The sequence below is a fragment of the Hyla sarda genome, unplaced genomic scaffold, assembly GCF_029499605.1.
Source record: "Hyla sarda isolate aHylSar1 unplaced genomic scaffold, aHylSar1.hap1 scaffold_1366, whole genome shotgun sequence".
NCBI classification, from domain to species: domain Eukaryota; kingdom Metazoa; phylum Chordata; class Amphibia; order Anura; family Hylidae; genus Hyla; species Hyla sarda.
Genome location: NW_026607994.1, coordinates 21,925 through 34,091, shown reverse-complemented (window position 1 = coordinate 34,091; position 12,167 = coordinate 21,925). Strand labels below are relative to the sequence as shown.

The 12,167-nt window shown below is 41.3% G+C and overlaps 2 non-coding genes across 2 annotated transcripts; both read right to left on the bottom strand.

Annotated features, from left to right (window-relative positions):
• Window positions 1-1,636: 1,636 nt before the first annotated feature.
• On the bottom strand, window positions 1,637-1,827 carry LOC130306296 (U2 spliceosomal RNA). Its single transcript, XR_008855670.1, has one exon. It is a non-coding gene; the product is annotated as a U2 spliceosomal RNA (small nuclear RNA).
• Window positions 1,828-3,905: 2,078 nt separating this feature from the next.
• LOC130306294 (U2 spliceosomal RNA) lies at window positions 3,906-4,096 on the bottom strand. Its single transcript, XR_008855668.1, has one exon. It is a non-coding gene; the product is annotated as a U2 spliceosomal RNA (small nuclear RNA).
• Between the last annotated feature and the right edge of the window lie 8,071 nt (window positions 4,097-12,167).

The following is a 12,167-nucleotide window of genomic DNA, read 5'->3' as shown; positions in this document are numbered from 1 at the left end:
AAACAGCAGAAAATAATTATTGTCTAAAACATACAGGTGTGCGTTCGATTATGATAATATAACATCAATATAAACAGTACTAAGTGATATAACATGGGTGGAATCGGCAATGTGACAAACACATGCGGGAGCTCTGACGAGGTAAACAACATAGCCATGTGGCTGAAAATAAACATAAACAATGGCATCGGTCTATTGTAAGGCGCTCCACTCGCAGCACGCACCGGCATAGCAGTGACAGGAGTATCCACGGACGCGTTGCCAAGCAGACGTCTCTGAACGGAAAACAACCAATCACAGTCCACAGGGCGCGGCTTGCAGCGGAGCGCCCAACATAGTGAGTAAACAACATAGGGAACAACACCATCTATGGAAGAAAAAGGTAAAATAAATACAAAAATAAATAAATGAAATGAAGGCAAGAGATATAAGTAATCCACAATATCCCATGTTAAAGGGTGGGAATAAAAAAAAAAAAAAAAAAAAAAAAAAAAAAAAATTTAAAAAAAATTAAAAAAATAATAATAATAAAAAAAAAACGCCTTAGGATGTCCATATCGGGCGTTTCTAACAGCAACAACCACAAACTAAAATGTACCTTCTGAACACACATAATAAATTATTTAACACGCCAGAATAAATTAATTGATAGAAAATAATTAATAAAAAATGCGATGATCCCTATAAACAGTACATGATTACATAAAAAATGAATTGATATATATAAATACACAAAATAAATGTACATTAAAATACTAATAAAATTAAGTCTGGATCTTAATAATAAAATAGTATAAATAAGGAGTCAACGCTGTGACAGCTACTAACAAAATGTGATGATAAATACTTAGACAAAAGGCGTCCCCATCCAGTATGTCTACACAATCATATACCCATATCTAAAAGATTTAAAAAAAAAAAAAAAAAAAAAATATAAAAAAAAAATATTAAAAAAAAAAAAAAAATAATGATAATTAATGGAAAAATAAAGCTATTAAGATGTTATAACCGCTGAATGTTGCAATATCACAAGGCAGTCTCCACCAACTCATTCAAACCAGACGGTACAAGGGTACGGAGTTTAAAGATCCAGAAATTCTCTCTCCTTCTCAATAAGCTGAATCTCTGGGAATTATCAAGTGCAATATTTTCTATAGCCTGAAGTTTCATGCAACTGAAATCAGACTGATGGTGGGTCAGCAGATGCCGAGATACACTATGCAAGGTGAACCCTAAATTTGCATTGCTACGATGTTTGTTGATCCTCTCCCTGAGGCATTGGGTAGTACGACCCACGTACTGTAGGCCACATGGACACACAAGGAGATAAACAACAAACCGTGTGGAGCAATTAATGAAACGCGTCATGATCCTTTTGTTGTTTTGTGTTCAATAAAATTGCTTGATTAAGAACACTTACCTGCATCCTGTGTATACCTGGATAGAGCAGCGCCTGGATCCATTGGTCTTTTTTCTCACAAGTATTCCAGACACAAGCAGAAGCAGCAGAAGCAGCAGCAGCACCACCTTTTGTTTTTTGGCTGCAGCAGCAGCAAGGCCCACAGGGCTGGCTAGCTGGCTAGCCAGCAAGCAGGTAGCAATGAAAGTAGGAATCTTTCTTTTTAACCCTGTAAGGGGGTGGTGCACTGTACCCGAAGATACTGCCATATCGGGTCAATGCATAGGGCGACGGAAGCAAGCTTCTAAATCGGCCCCCGTTCTCAAAAATCCATTTAATATATGGTCCCCAGATAGGGGACGTATCAGATATAAAACTGATAAGAACAGATACTACACTTGATCTTAGCCAAAAGGCCGAGAAGCGATAACCGTGAAAGGGGCGGGCCCAACAAGGTGCCCTTCATGGGCACTATCACTGCTTGCTGTCAGGGAGGCTGCCAGACAATTTTCCATGCACACTCTGGGCTGGGGGGCAGTCAACCACCAGTACACACAGCAGAACCTAAACCCATACCATTATTGCTAAGCAGCAAGACAGGGGCCCATTGCACTCCCACGGGGCCTTTTTAAATGCAATCCATAACCCGGATTTGCCAGGAACCCTTCTTACTCCTCCTACTTGCATGTGACACTGGGCTTAGGATCTGCATAGGAAACACACACACAAGCACACACCTACCTTTGTTGCCTGCAGATGCCTCCTTGGCTGTCCCCAAACAGTATCAAACCAACACCCACGGGAAGCTGTAAGCATAGAGGACATGCCTGCACCCCATTGGACTTACCTGTGTGGGTTAAACCCGGGTTATTTGACAACCTATGGCGGTGATGGTTCTGCTCAGGCAGAGCAGTGCTGATGCTCCTCATAAAGCTGTCGCTGCTGTGAAGGTTCTAGGTGACATCACAAATCCCTATGGTTACATACACAACAAAGCTGGGTTGTTGTTGTTTACACTCTGCAAGGCCTGTGGAAGTGAGTGACATCATAGCACTGTAGTTCTGAGGGTTCTAGATGGATGCAACAATCTCCTGTTGCTTCTATGAAGGCCATAATAGACGACATCACCAAACAGCTCCATAGTCACATACACAGCAAAGGAGAGATGTTGTTTACACCTAGTGATGTCAGTGGTATTGAGTGACATCACAGCACAGTGCTAAGGCTCCTGGGCCTGGACACAGCAGCGGCTGCAATATCTCAACGGAGAATACGTTTATATATATGTGTGTGTGTGCGCGTATATATATATATATATATATATATATATATTTCTCCGCCGAAATCACTTTTAAACCCATTTCCACCTTTTTTTCCCTTCTCTTCCTCTTACTTTTTTTTCACGTTTTTTTACGTTTTTCTCCTTTTCGCCTCTTTTCTGGGCGTATTATTCTTCTTTTTCTTCTTTTTTTTCGTCTAATGCATACCCCATCAGTGCAGCAATGCTTATTCAATACCGCCAGCAGATGGAGACACTGGGGGATAATTTTCTAAGGATTTATACTGATTTTTCCTGTCTGAATTTGTCGCACAGAAAGTTGCAGGCCAAATATGTGTGACATTTCTGCGACTTTAGCTTCTAGAGCATTTTTACAACATTATACATAGGTGCTGAATACATAAAAAGCGACTGTTCAGCGACAGACAAGTCGCATCGGCTGAAAGTAGGCCAGAATGTCAGTCCATGTTGGAGCAGGTTTAGATACAGTCTAAAGTATAGATCTCAAAGTCTGTGCACAGAATTTAGCAAGGGCCTCGCACCTTCTGATGCATCAGGTAGGTGCACAATAGCATAGCCTAACCCTCTGTACTTTGGTCTATATTGATGCGGGACATAGACAGCCAGCTGATGACCAATCCATTAGTGCAATGGATGGCTGGAAGCATTTGTCTTTGCCTTTGCAATACCACAGAAGCAATGCATGGTCAATGTACAGCAATGACACACCTGTGTGAACAGCCAGGAGACCCCCCCCCCCCCCCATGTTATGTTACATAGTTACATAGTTAGTACGGTCGAAAAAAGACATATGTCCATCAAGTTCAACCAGGGAATTAAGGGGTAGGGGTGTGGCGCGATATTGGGGAAGGGATGAGATTTTATATTTCTTCATAAGCATTAATCTTATTTTGTCAATTAGGAACATTCAGCACCCACCCGCTATCAAGGCAGCTGCCTATCATGTCATGCCCTACCTGCACAGGTGTGCTGGCTACTCAAATGATCCAATTAAGGAGGCCATTTAGTCAGCAGCAGCAGAAGTCCTGTGCCTGGACGCTCCAACAGCGGCCAGACACAAGCAGAAGCAGAAGCAGCAGAAGCAGCAGCAGCACCACCTTTTGTTTTTTGGCTGCAGCAGCAGCAAGGCCCACAGGGCTGGCTAGCTGGCTAGCCAGCAAGCAGGTAGCAATGAAAGTAGGAATCTTTCTTTTTAACCCTGTAAGGGGGTGGTGCACTGTACCCGAAGATACTGCCATATCGGGTCAATGCATAGGGCGACGGAAGCAAGCTTCGAAATCGGCCCCCGTTCTCAAAAATCCATTTAATATATGGTCCCCAGATAGGGGACGTATCAGATATTAAACTGATAAGAACAGATACTACACTTGATCTTAGCCAAAAGGCCGAGAAGCGATAACCGTGAAAGGGGCGGGCCCAACAAGGTGCCCTTCATGGGCACTATCACTGCTTGCTGTCAGGGAGGCTGCCAGACAATTTTCCATGCACACTCTGGGCTGGGGAGCAGTCAACCACCAGTACACACAGCAGAACCTAAACCCATACCATTATTGCTAAGCAGCAAGACAGGGGCCCATTGCACTCCCACGGGGCCTTTTTAAATGCAATCCATAACCCGGATTTGCCAGGAACCCTTCTTACTCCTCCTACTTGCATGTGACACTGGGCTTAGGATCTGCATAGGAAACACACACACAAGCACACACCTACCTTTGTTGCCTGCAGATGCCTCCTTGGCTGTCCCCAAACGGTATCAAACCAACACCCACGGGAAGCTGTAAGCATAGAGGACATGCCTGCACCCCATTGGACTTACCTGTGTGGGTTAAACCCGGGTTATTTGACAACCTATGGCGGTGATGGTTCTGCTCAGGCAGAGCAGTGCTGATGCTCCTCATAAAGCTGTCGCTGCTGTGAAGGTTCTAGGTGACATCACAAATCCCTATGGTTACATACACAACAAAGCTGGGTTGTTGTTGTTTACACTCTGCAAGGCCTGTGGAAGTGAGTGACATCATAGCACTGTAGTTCTGAGGGTTCTAGATGGATGCAACAATCTCCTGTTGCTTCTATGAAGGCCATAATAGACGACATCACCAAACAGCTCCATAGTCACATACACAGCAAAGGAGAGATGTTGTTTACACCAAGTGATGTCAGTGGTATTGAGTGACATCACAGCACAGTGCTAAGGCTCCTGGGCCTGGACACAGCAGCGGCTGCAATATCTCAACGGAGAATACGTTTATATATATGTGTGTGTGTGCGCGTATATATATATATATATATATATATATATATATATATTTCTCCGCCGAAATCACTTTTAAACCCATTTCCACCTTTTTTTCCCTTCTCTTCCTCTTACTTTTTTTTCACGTTTTTTTACGTTTTTCTCCTTTTCGCCTCTTTTCTGGGCGTATTCTTCTTCTTTTTCTTCTTTTTTTTCGTCTAATGCATACCCCATCAGTGCAGCAATGCTTATTCAATACCGCCAGCAGATGGAGACACTGGGGGATAATTTTCTAAGGATTTATACTGATTTTTCCTGTCTGAATTTGTCGCACAGAAAGTTGCAGGCCAAATATGTGTGACATTTCTGCGACTTTAGCTTCTAGAGCATTTTTACAACATTATACATAGGTGCTGAATACATAAAAAGCGACTGTTCAGCGACAGACAAGTCGCATCGGCTGAAAGTAGGCCAGAATGTCAGTCCATGTTGGAGCAGGTTTAGATACAGTCTAAAGTATAGATCTCAAAGTCTGTGCACAGAATTTAGCAAGGGCCTCGCACCTTCTGATGCATCAGGTAGGTGCACAATAGCATAGCCTAACCCTCTGTACTTTGGTCTATATTGATGCGGGACATAGACAGCCAGCTGATGACCAATCCATTAGTGCAATGGATGGCTGGAAGCATTTGTCTTTGCCTTTGCAATACCACAGAAGCAATGCATGGTCAATGTACAGCAATGACACACCTGTGTGAACAGCCAGGAGACCCCCCCCCCCCCCCCATGTTATGTTACATAGTTACATAGTTAGTACGGTCGAAAAAAGACATATGTCCATCAAGTTCAACCAGGGAATTAAGGGGTAGGGGTGTGGCGCGATATTGGGGAAGGGATGAGATTTTATATTTCTTCATAAGCATTAATCTTATTTTGTCAATTAGGAACATTCAGCACCCACCCGCTATCAAGGCAGCTGCCTATCATGTCATGCCCTACCTGCACAGGTGTGCTGGCTACTCAAATGATCCAATTAAGGAGGCCATTTAGTCAGCAGCAGCAGAAGTCCTGTGCCTGGACGCTCCAACAGCGGCCAGACACAAGCAGAAATAAAGACAAAAAAGACAACCGGGAGGCAGCGCCTCGTGTATTACCCTTGGCAGGTGAGGGAACCAAAAAGTATGCTGAATGTACACCCAGGACTTAAGTCAGGGTGGCCGCTCACCTTAAAGTAGAAGAATTGCGCATATCACCCCTTGATTGGGGTACCAGATAGAGTTGGATGAGCTGCCGAGCCTGATGGTCACAGGAGCGTGTCAACGCCCTGTAGAAACTGGAATACTTGTGAGAAAAAAGACCAATGGATCCAGGCGCTGCTCTATCCAGGTATACACAGGATGCAGGTAAGTGTTCTTAATCAAGCAATTTTATTGAACACAAAACAACAAAAGGATCATGACGCGTTTCGGGGTAAATTCCCCTTCCTCAGATGATCTAGGTGCTGCTACAACAAGCACCCTTTATATAATGGCAAGGTGGAGGAGGTACAGGTCAGGAAGGGGTGGGCTGAATGTGATGTCACATCCAGTCCACTTACAAAAAACTTAATTTACATGTAGAAACAGCAGAAAATAATTATTGTCTAAAACATACAGGTGTGCGTTCGATTATGATAATATAACGCAATATAAACAGTACTAAGTGATATAACATGGGTGGAATCGGCAATGTGACAAACACATGCGGGAGCTCTGACGAGGTAAACAACATAGCCATGTGGCTGAAAATAAACATAAACAATGGCATCGGTCTACTGTAAGGCGCTCCACTCGCAGCACGCACCGGCATAGCAGTGACAGGAGTATCCACGGACGCGTTGCCAAGCAGACGTCTCTGAACGGAAAACAACCAATCACAGTCCACAGGGCGCGGCTTGCAGCGGAGCGCCCAACATAGTGAGTAAACAACATAGGGAACAACACCATCTATGGAAGAAAAAGGTAAAATAAATACAAAAATAAATAAATGAAATGAAGGCAAGAGATATAAGTAATCCACAATATCCCATGTTAAAGGGTGGGAATAAAAAAAAAAAAAAAAAAAAAAAAAAAAAAATTTAAAAAAAATTAAAAAAATAATAATAATAAAAAAAAAACGCCTTAGGATGTCCATATCGGGCGTTTCTAACAGCAACAACCACAAACTAAAATGTACCTTCTGAACACACATAATAAATTATTTAACACGCCAGAATAAATTAATTGATAGAAAATAATTAATAAAAAATGCGATGATCCCTATAAACAGTACATGATTACATAAAAAATGAATTGATATATATAAATACACAAAATAAATGTACATTAAAATACTAATAAAATTAAGTCTGGATCTTAATAATAAAATAGTATAAATAAGGAGTCAACGCTGTGACAGCTACTAACAAAATGTGATGATAAATACTTAGACAAAAGGCGTCCCCATCCAGTATGTCTACACAATCATATACCCATATCTAAAAGATTTAAAAAAATAAAAAAATAAAAATAAAAAAAAAAAAAATATAAAAAAATAAAAAAATAAAATAATGATAATTAATGGAAAAATAAAGCTATTAAGATGTTATAACCGCTGAATGTTGCAATATCACAAGGCAGTCTCCACCAACTCATTCAAACCAGACGGTACAAGGGTACGGAGTTTAAAGATCCAGAAATTCTCTCTCCTTCTCAATAAGCTGAATCTCTGGGAATTATCAAGTGCAATATTTTCTATAGCCTGAAGTTTCATGCAACTGAAATCAGACTGATGGTGGGTCAGCAGATGCCGAGATACACTATGCAAGGTGAACCCTAAATTTGCATTGCTACGATGTTTGTTGATCCTCTCCCTGAGGCATTGGGTAGTACGACCCACGTACTGTAGGCCACATGGACACTCAAGGAGATAAACAACAAACCGTGTGGAGCAATTAATGAATGTTTTAGTTTTAAAACTTTCATGGGAGACAGTGGAAACAAATGTTTTACTGCGACTCACAATTGAGTCGCAGCACTTACATCTGTTGTGTCCACATTTAAACGTCCCAACTGTGGTTAAAAAGGTCTCTGAAACCTTCTTGGGTGCCTTTAGTCTACTTGGCGCTAAAATATTCTTTAAAGTGCGGCCTCTTCTGAAAGTGATGCCAGGCTTAGGTGGTAGTAATGAATTCAAAAAAGGATCCTTACATAAAACATGCCAATGTGTATTAAAAATGTTCCTAATGGCCTGATGGTCCTGATTAAAAGTAGTAATAAAGTTGCCCGCCCAATCGGGTACAGTTTTTTGTTCCGTATGCTCAGTTATATCTTTTGGAACAAGACACTCTTTTTGGGTTAGGGGTCTGGCTCTATCAAGTGACGCTTTAACCAGTTTCCTTGGATATCTTTTAGCAGCAAATCTTGCTTCTAGTGTTTTACTTTGCTTATCAAAGTCGCTCTGAAGGGTACAGTTTCTACGGATCCTTTTAAACTGTCCGAAAGGGATATTAGTCAGCCATTTTTTAAAATGGGCACTACCAAAATCTAAGTAACTATTACTATCTACCGCTTTAAAGTGCGTCTTAGTGTGCAGTTTTTTGGACTCATCATGAAAGACTACCACATCTAGGAATTCTGCATGGTTATTGTAAACAGACTGCGTAAAATTAAGGCCCCATTGATTTAAATTAAGATCCGTTAAAAATCTATTGAGCTCCAAACTACCACCATCCCAGATAAAAAAAATATCATCAATATACCTTTTAAACAAATGACAATGTACAAAAAGGGGATGGGTATATATGACCGTCTCCTCAAAAAGCCCCACAAATAGATTCGCAAAACTGGGCGCCATCTTAGAACCCATAGCGGTACCCGTGTCTTGCGAGTAGATTTGTTTTTGAAACTCGAAGTAATTGTGTTTTAAAATGAACATCAGGCTTTCCAATACAAACTCTCTCTGGACATCAGGCATGTTAAGATCTCGTAATAAAAACTGTTTGACAGCGTTTACTCCTAATTCATGGTCAATCACCGTATACAAAGAAGAAACATCCATGGTGACCAAAAGAAAATGGTCTTCCCATGTTGTATCAACCACACTGTTAATAAATTGAGCTGTGTCTTTTAGAAAGGATTTTAAGCCTATCACATGTTTCTGGAGTAATAAATCCACATAGTGTGACAAATTCGCGGTCAGGGAATTAATCCCTGACACTATCGGACGACCTGGGGGGTTCATGACACACTTGTGGATTTTGGGTAAAAAGTAAAAAAGGGGAAGTGCGGGTTCTGTAACTAGTAGGTAATCTTTTTCTGACTTGGTAAGAACACCTTCCGTATAGCCTTTCATCACCAAAATATGCAACTCTTTCAAATAAATAGTAGTAGGATTAAAAGAAAGGGGTCTATAAAACTTAGTGTCTGATAGTAGTCTGAGTGCTTCTTTAATATAGTTGTCCCGGTCCATGATAACAATTCCCCCCCCCTTATCTGCAGACTTAATAACAATGTTTGCATTGTCCGCCAATTGTTTGATGGCCAAAGCTTCCTTCTGATTGATATTACTGGGCTTTTTCTGGTTGCCTTTAGAGAGACCCTCTAGATCAGTGTTGACCAAAGCAAAGAAGGTCTCAATAAAGCAACCCCTGGCTTGCAGGGGAAAAAAAGTAGATTTAGGGCGAACCCCAGTGCAAATGGGGGGTGGATCCAGGGTCTCAACATAAGTGGTGATGGGGTTATACTCAGAGTTGGTGGGGCCCTCTGTGTCCTTCATAGCAAAAAACCGCTTGATAGTTAACTTCCTAATAAAATTATTAAGATCCATAAATAAATTAAAATTATTGGACTTATCAGTCGGACAGAAAGATAAGCCTTTTCTAAGTACATCTAACTCAATCTCATCCAAGATATATTTAGACAAATTAAAAATGTTCACGGTAGTTACCGTTTCTGTAGTTGGTTGTGATGGTTTGTTCTCTTTTTCTTTTCGTCTCTTACCTCCTCCTCTGCACCCTCTTTTCCTCTGTCTTTTCTTTTTAGACCTAATGGTGGGGCTACATGTACCGTCTCTACTGGCTGGGATTCCAGTGTTTTCAAATTGGGAGGGGTAATGTTCACAATTTGAGGAAGCCCTAAAAAAGCTGTTGTGTTGGCTTGGATGGAGTCATCTAGATCAGGATCCTCATGTATAGTGAGGGCTGAAAGGGAGATATTAGGTCCTGTTGGGGTATAAAACTGGTGTTCTATGACTGAAGTTGAAGTACTGGGTGTGACATGGTGTACCGTAATAAGGGAGTCCTCTAGCAGCGAATTATCGCTGTTATCAAACCTCCCTGTGGGAAGATTGTTGGTCCCGCTTGGTAAAAACTCAAGGAGGTCCAACAAATCCTGTGAAACATTATTGGATACAGAACAATAGCCTACTTGTTCTGTAGATGGCAAAGCACTATCAGTAGTGGATACTAAAGTGGTACTATGTATCACCTCAGGAATTAGAGGTGCTAAATGGTTACTATGAATCACCTCGGGAATTAGAGGTACTGGATGATTAGTTGTAACACAAAGGTTGCCAAGTGACTGTGTATTGGATTTAACTAGACTATTCGCAACATTAATGGGTTGAGATCTAATTGAAGAAATGTTTATATTAGTATTACTATTTTTGTTATGAACATTATTTTTATTATTGACAGTGTTGGACTGAATAACCGGCTTAGTAACATGATTTATTGCTTTTCTTTTGTTAGGGTATTGATTACCCTGATGATTGGAAGCCTTAAAGGTCCGTGGATGTTGATATGTATTCAAATTCTGCTTATTCCGGTTGGAAAGTGATATTTTGCGCTGTCTAGTAAAATTGGGTTTGTGACTGGAAAATGCCGGTGTGTTAGGCAGGCAGGTGTCTGATTGTTGTGCAGAGGATAATTGGTTATCTGTATGTTTTAAATGGGTATGGTTATTTAACCAATAACGGATATTGTTGGACCTATAATCGTCCCTATCTCTATTTAGTTTGCCTATCTTTTTGTGCATAATGTCTACTTCAAACTTATGTACTTTCCTCTTAAAACTAGAGAGCCATGACGCATACTCTGGTAAGTGTTCATACGCTGAAAGTAACAAAATACATGAGTCTATCCTATTTGAAACGTTTTCAACTAAGATGTTACGTTTGTCTCTCAAAAGTTTCAAAATGGTGTTAGAGCAAAAATTAAGTGCATGGTCCCAAGATCCACAGAACTCGGAATCATCCTCAAACGTAGGTAGAGGGCGCAATCTCAGTCCACGTGGAATGATCTGTTCTGCCAGGTATACCTCTAAAAATGAACTGTCTAAATGATGTTGGGTTTCCTCAAGGGAAAGTTTCTCTAGTTCAAAGAAGAGAGATTTCATACGAGCCAGTTCATCAGGCGTACCTGTTAATGCATTGGATGAAAGGAGATCTTCCGTTCTCACGGGTTCTGTGGAGATCATAGAGTTGAAGAATGTAGATCTTTTGTTCAGACGGGAATCCTTTAGATCCATGATGCCAGTCACTGGAGGGAAGTGTACTCCAGAAATAGATGTGTAAGATATGGATTTTACACGAGTCGCTCCGGTAGTGGGCACAAATGCACCTATTGGTCTGTCCTCCTGGACAGCCAAGACCTACGAAGAAATAAAGACAAAAAAGACAACCGGGAGGCAGCGCCTCGTGTATTACCCTTGGCAGGTAAGGGAACCAAAAAGTATGCTGAATGTACACCCAGGACTTAAGTCAGGGTGGCCGCTCACCTTAAAGTAGAAGAATTGCGCATATCACCCCTTGATTGGGGTACCAGATAGAGTTGGATGAGCTGCCGAGCCTGATGGTCACAGGAGCGTGTCAACGCCCTGTAGAAACTGGAATACTTGTGAGAAAAAAGACCAATGGATGCAGGCGCTGCTCTATCCAGGTATACACAGGATGCAGGTAAGTGTTCTTAATCAAGCAATTTTATTGAACACAAAACAACAAAAGGATCATGACGCGTTTCAGGGTAAATTCCCCTTCCTCAGATGATCTAGGTGCTGCTACAACAAGCACCCTTTATATAATGGCAAGGTGGAGGAGGTACAGGTCAGGAAGGGGTGGGCTGAATGTGATGTCACATCCAGTCCACTTACAAAAAACTTAATTTACATGTAGAAACAGCAGAAAATAATTATTGTCTAAAACATACAGGTGTGCGTTCG